We start from the raw sequence: 6686 nt of genomic DNA, 5'->3' as shown, positions 1-6686 counted from the left end.
TACTCATGGTGATGACACATACTCAATACCTCCTTAAATCTCTCCCAAGATTGATACAAAATCTCACTGTTCTTTTGTGCAAAGGTGGAGATTTACCTTTTTAAAGTATTGGTTTTATGTTGGGGAAAATATTTATTAAAGAAGACCTGATTCATCTTATTCCATGACCCAATAGATCGTTGTCTCAATGAGTATAGCCAACTCTTAGCTCTATCCTTCAAAGAGAAAGGAAAGAACTCGATGACTATTAAAAGTTGCAACTACTTTCTCAAACTCCCTAATGTGCACATATGAATTTTCATTTTCCAAGCCATGAAAAGTAGGGAGTAAATGTATCATCCCTGTTTTAAAATCCAATTGGCGAGTATTAGCTGGAACATAATGCATGATGGTGTGGCTGTGTGTGTAGGGTGAAGGTAATCCTGAATGGTCCTAATGGGTTGATCTTCGTGTTGACTCATTTTCTCAAAATTAGAAGAATTATCAAACAAATTAGTAGAAAAATTAGACTCTGACTCTAACACAGGTCTACAAGCAAACTGACCCAAGACATCTCTATACACATGCAAGGTAGAGAAAGATGCAACACTACAAAAAAAAAAAACCAAAACTATAAAAATAAAAAGAAAATAAAATAAAGATGCAGCAAGCTAAAAGAGGGAATGGAGTTACTGCCTTTACAAACTGCTGAAAAGAAAAACTATCTAACCATTGTTCTACCATCTCCTCAGCAACAGCGCTAAAATTTGATTACACCCAAAGAATAATGCAGTAGTTGTAGCACAACTTTGGGGTCTCGATTCCACAGGGAGACAATTTAAAAGAATAGCAGAATGAACAAAGAAACTAAAGAAAAATATTAAATAAGTAATGGAGAACAAAGATTAATTTTAATTGCAAATTAAAGTGAAGCAAAGTGATTAACGAAAAAAGTACTCAAATTTAACAAACAGTAGAGTGTCGGGAATCCCTTGTACAAATCTAGTATTTTAATTATTCTTAATTCATTGGATAACTCAATTAGGAACTCAATTCCCGAAATTTCCAATTGAAAGATATAGATTTATAAACTAAAATTAAATCAAATGTAACCCTTTGAAAAATCATTCACCACCTTTAAAATACGTAAATTACAATCTCTGTTGAGAAAATTCAACGACGACAATATACTCAGGGAGCGATATTGCAGCGAAAAACTAAGTCAATATAGATAAATAATTGATTCAAATATAATCAATGAAATAATTCATTCAATAGAAAAAATATGACTGAATCCATAAATAGAATAAATTCTATAATTATTAGGAGAAGAAAACATCAACGATGAATTGAGAATGATAAAACAAAAGAATTTTAGTAATTGAAAATCAAATACATGAATTAAAAATAAATTATAAATACCATCTAATGTGCAAGTGCATTCTCAACCCTACTTGAGAATTTAGTTATCCATAAATATAATGGACAACAAAAATCTCCAGAGAAAACTGAAGCTAACGGCGGTCATGGAAGTAATTTTTTTCTCTCTTCAAATCTATCTCTTGTGCCTCTCTTCCCCCTTATTTGGTGCTAATGATATGCTTATATAGGGTAGGAAAGAAATCCTAATCTCTTCTAATTTCCGAATAAAAAAATTGCCTAAATTTTAGGACTCAACTTAGAAGCCACGTACTAATTCAGGAGTTTGAATTTGGAAATCATTATTAGAGACAAATTTATAGCCTTTTCAGATAGCTTTCTAATTCATTAAGAATAGAATCAATCCGATATGTGAGTAAAAAGTTACAATAAAAAGACTAAAGTATGTCCAGATTGTCTCCTACCGAATTTCAAATTTGGACTTCTTGTGGTTTCCTTTTGTGATTTTTTTTTTCTTTTTCTTTTCTTCCAAATTGCTCTCAAACCCCATGAATGTCCTCCTTTGAATTTAACTGGACTTGACTTGCTCTTTTATAAACTCTAAAATTAAACATAAAAAACTGCTTAGGAGTATCCCAACGTAAATAGAAACTCAATTTAAGAATACACATTAATTCCTATGATTTCTATTCACATTTTAGCATTTTAATCCAATAATAGGATATTTAGAGTGCACTTTTGCACACTCATCAACACCCTCCACCGTCAACTAGTTGTTCGGCAGCACAAATCTGCCCTATAATGCCGGGGTCAATGCGGTGCCCTTACTGCCAAATTTTGAAGTCCTCCAGATGGAGCTATATGATGAGACCAAAGATCCCTTGGAACACTTTGACACGCTCAAGGCCCACATGACCCTACATGGCTTCCCCAGGAAAGTGGCCTGCCAAGCCTTTTCACTAATGCTGAAGAGGGGAGCCCAAACCTGGTTTGGATCCCTGTTGTCTGGGACTATAGGGAGCTTTGACAAGCTGGCGTAACTGTTCATGACATACTAGCAAGCCGGAAGAGGAGACAACAGGCTGTGAATCTCCTAACAGTGAAGCAACGAGACAATGAGAGCCTAAAGTCGTATCTCACCAGCTTCAATCAAGAGCGAATAACTACCAACGATCAGGATGGAAAGATCACCTTGGCTCTTAGGTGGAATCTAGCCCAAGAACCCCTTCATGACAAAAATAGCCTGGCACCACCCTGAGAGAATTTATGGACTGGGTGGACAAATTCATTAATGTGGAGGACACATGGGAGGCTCTGAGTACCCCTCAGATGATCTAAGATAGAACAGGCAAACCTCAGGGCGGCCAGGCTAAAGGGGAACCTTGGGCACGAAGGAGGAAAGAAAGGAACCGCTGAATCGAGAAGGAAGGGAGAAGCCTCCACGTAGCCGCGGAGTAGCCTTCGAGTGCACTCTAGCCTAGCAGTAGAAGGGGAGAAGGAATTGAGCCCGTGAAGAAACTTAAGGTGAGAAACAAGGGGACATCAGAACTACAACTACCACATGACTGATCGACACAGTGCTGAAGATTGCTATGCCCTAAGGAGAAGGAGAAATGAGGATCTGTAGAGCCAAGGGCACCAGTTAGAGGACCGCCGAGAACGATATCAGGATGCCTTGTGGGGGACCAGCCTGAGGGAATGTGTGACCAGGAAAGAGACTCGGAGGAGCCCCTAGAGGGCAGAAAGGGCCCATCGAGGAAATTCACATGATCGTAGGAGGATATGCGAGGGGAGGGACCATCTCGTCGACTAGAAGAGCATGATATGAGGAGGTCTTCACGACGGGCAGGGTCCCACCTAGGACCTAACGGTTGGCCAAGGGGTTCACCATAAGCTTTAGCAAGAAGGATGAAGAGGGGATCCTCCACCTGCATGAAGACGCACTTGTGGTTACAACGCAAGTAGCGAACTTCATGATGCGGCGAATCCTAATTGACAATGAAAGCTCGACAGACATCCTATTATGGGAGGCCTTCATCAAAATGAGGATCAGCCCCGATAGGTTATGTCTAGCCCCCGTACCGCTCAAAGGCTTCACAGGCAATGTGGTGAAACTGATAGGGGTCATCACCTTGTCAATCCTGGCCGAAAAGGCTCCAAGGACCACAGCAACCATGTCAAACTTTTTGGTGGTCAAGGCTCCTTTTGAATACAACGTGATAGATAGACGCCCCACCTTAAATAGTCTGAGGGTTGTGACCTCTAAGTATCACCTCAAGATGAAATTTTTCACCAACTTGGAAATGGGGGAGATTTGTGGCGAATAGGTCCTAGCTTGGGAATGCTATGCTTGTGAGCTGAGACACAAGGTGCAGGTAGTTATGAGTGCTAAAAGGGCAGGGAAGGAGGCTAAGCCACCTATGCCCTCATTCCCCCCCTCGACCTCGTTGAATTGGATGAGGAAGTTCGAGACAAAGGGGCCCTGCAACAAGCTGAGCTGAATGAAACTTTGGAACATCGACAACCAAAGACCGGAGTGGAATGTCCGGGTTGGGACCAAGCTAGCCCTCGAGTTGAGGCAACCATTGAAATGCCTCCTCATCGAACACCAAGAAATCTTCGCTTGGAGTCATGAGGACATACCCGAGATAAACAGTTTGATCATTGAACACCGACTATGCGTCGACCTGGCTGCTTGAAAAGTCAAGCAGAAATGATGAAACTTCTATGCAGAGAAGTATGTTGCGTTTTCCAATTAGGTGGATCATCTTTTGGCAGTAGGGTTCATCCGCGAGGTACATGATGACTTGCAAAAATTTCATATTGCAGATTTTACAAGTTCGCTCGAGCGGAGGCTTTTGGCCGCTCGAGCGAATTCAGGCAGATTCAAACGCTCGACTGCCGCTCGACAGGGAGCTCGACAGGGTTGTTGAAAAACAAAGATCGCTCGAGCGAAATCAGGCAGAGTCGAAAGCTCGACATGCGCTTGATAGGACGCTCGAGCGAAATCAGGCAGAGTCGAACGCTCGATGCGTGCTCGACACTCCGCTCAAGCGAACATCGTATTTTCATAGATTTAAGGTTTTCCGCCATCGCACCATATAAAAGCAATTTTTCACTCTAGGGCCGCGACTTTTGACTGGAGAACACTTTTTGGGAGAGAAAAATATAGCTAGAGGGATTCAAATCATCTGTTTTGGAGAGGGAATTCCAATTATTACACGTACGTTGGAATCATACACGAGCACGGACGGGAGAAAAGCGTTGAATCGTTCCCTTGAGCTTTTAAAGACGAGTTGCGACTGCAAGGAGGATTTTTTAGTGTGTATTTTCTTCCAATCTTCTCAGAACAATTATGGTGAATTCGTTTATGTTGAATTCCATTTCTAGCATGAGCTAAATTTTCTTCATTCTAGGAAAACGATGTAACCTATTTCTGAACTATGCTTAATTGTCTACGCTAATTTAATGCAATTCTCTCTTTGTTTATCTGATTTATTCTGAGTTTATTGCTTCTAATTAACTGGCCATTGATTAGATGATTTTTAATCTTGTGATTTGCTATCGAAAGAGGGAATCATAGGGTAGATTTTGAATATTTCAGCATAGGTAAGTATAGAGATCGAAAGACTTGTATGAACCTATGTAGTAATTAAATCATTGATCTTATTGCTTTCTTGATTATTAAATTTGCATATTCTTGTGTAAATTGATAAACAAGAGTCATTTTCAATTGACTATCGAAAGAGGCTTTTGGATGAATTAGAGATTTGCTAATAGATAAAAGAGAATTAAATTAAGTTAGCTGGATGAGAAAAGCATAGTGAAGAATTAGATGAAATCGATTTCCTAGAAGTTTTCTTCCCCATTAAGTTAATCTTCGAACGTCAGTTTTATTTCCTTTGCATATTTCCCTTTGAGTTGATCTTATTTTAATTTGCAACTAAAAAAATCTTAGTGATTCCTCTAGATAAAATCAAGTTTAGTATAATTTTGGTATTTGGCATAAGTAAGGTACCAATCCCTGAGGACGATACTCTTCTTATTACTTTACTATAAAACTACGATACTGTGCACTTGCAGTTTTGCACCGGTTAAGTTTTTGGCGCCGTTGCCGGGGATTGGTTTATTCTTATTCTTTTTGTCAATATCGATACAAAGTAATCTTGATTTTAATTTAGAATTTTGTTTTAATTTGTTCTACAGGTGTGTTTTTGACGTTGGATGCGGCGTGCTAGATCTCGTGATATTATTCCTGTTGATCCGGAGATTGAAAGAACTCTTAGATCACTAAGAAGAAATAAGATACTAGCCATGGCTGAAGAAGAACGTGAAGTATTACCACGCACCTTGAAGGACTATGTACGGCTAGTTGTGAATGGAAATTACTCGAGCATAATGCGCCAGCCAATTAATGCCAACAACTTTGAGCTCAAACCAGCTTTGATTAGCATGGTGCAGCAGGCTCAATTCAGCGGGTCGCCATTGGATGATCCCAATATTCATTTGGCAATGTTCTTGGAGATTTGCGACATTGTGAAGATCAATGGTGTTATTGAAGACACCATTAGATTGAGATTGTTTCCTTTTTCTTTGAGGGACAAGGCTAGAGGTTAGCTACAATCTCTACAACCGGGAAGCATCATTAGTTGGCAGGACATGGCTGGGAGGTTTCTTGCTAAATTCTTTCCTCCTGCAAAAACAGCCCAACTCAGGAGTGAGATTGGCCAGTTCAAGCAAAATGATTTTGAGTCACTCTATGAAGCGTGGGAGAGGTATAAAGACTTGGTTCGACGTTGCCCACAACATGGATTGCCAGATTGCAAGTTCAGGTGTTCTATAATGGGTTAAATGGGCAAACTCGAACTATAGTTGATGCTGCTTCTGGTGGAACTTTGATGTCGAAGACAGCTGAAGGTGCTACTGCACTTTTGGAAGAAATGGCCTCAAACAACTATCAATGACCAACTGAGAGGACTTTGGCTAAGAAGGTTGCTGGAATCCATGACTTGGAGCCGATAGCAGCCCTTTCCGCTCAAGTAGCTACTCTATCTCATCAGATTTCAGCCTTGACAACACAAAGGATACCACAAAGTACAGAATATGTTGCATCTACAAGTATGATAGTTCCAAGCAATGAGGCTAGTCAAGAACAAGTTCAATATGTCAACAATCGAAACTACAACTATCGTGGTAATCCTATGCCAAATTACTATCATCCAGGGCTTAGAAATCATGAGAATTTGTCATATGGAAATACAAAGAATGTGTTGCAACCTCAACCTCCTCCAGGATTTGATAGCCAACCAAACGAGAAGAAGATGTCA

General features: G+C 40.0%; 2 non-coding genes across 2 annotated transcripts; one reads left to right on the top strand and one right to left on the bottom strand.

Annotated features, from left to right (window-relative positions):
• On the top strand, nt 1–108 carry LOC122308585. The gene has a single exon (XR_006242105.1). It is a non-coding gene; the product is annotated as a small nucleolar RNA R71 (small nucleolar RNA).
• Nucleotides 109–6066: 5958 nt separating this feature from the next.
• LOC122308564 lies at nt 6067–6173 on the bottom strand. The gene has a single exon (XR_006242085.1). It is a non-coding gene; the product is annotated as a small nucleolar RNA R71 (small nucleolar RNA).
• Nucleotides 6174–6686: the final 513 nt, after the last annotated feature.

This window comes from Carya illinoinensis, chromosome 4, assembly GCF_018687715.1.
Source record: "Carya illinoinensis cultivar Pawnee chromosome 4, C.illinoinensisPawnee_v1, whole genome shotgun sequence".
In the NCBI taxonomy this organism is placed as follows: Eukaryota; Viridiplantae; Streptophyta; class Magnoliopsida; order Fagales; family Juglandaceae; genus Carya; species Carya illinoinensis.
The sequence above is the reverse complement of the archived record's forward strand: the minus strand, read 5'-3'. Positions and strand labels throughout refer to the sequence as shown.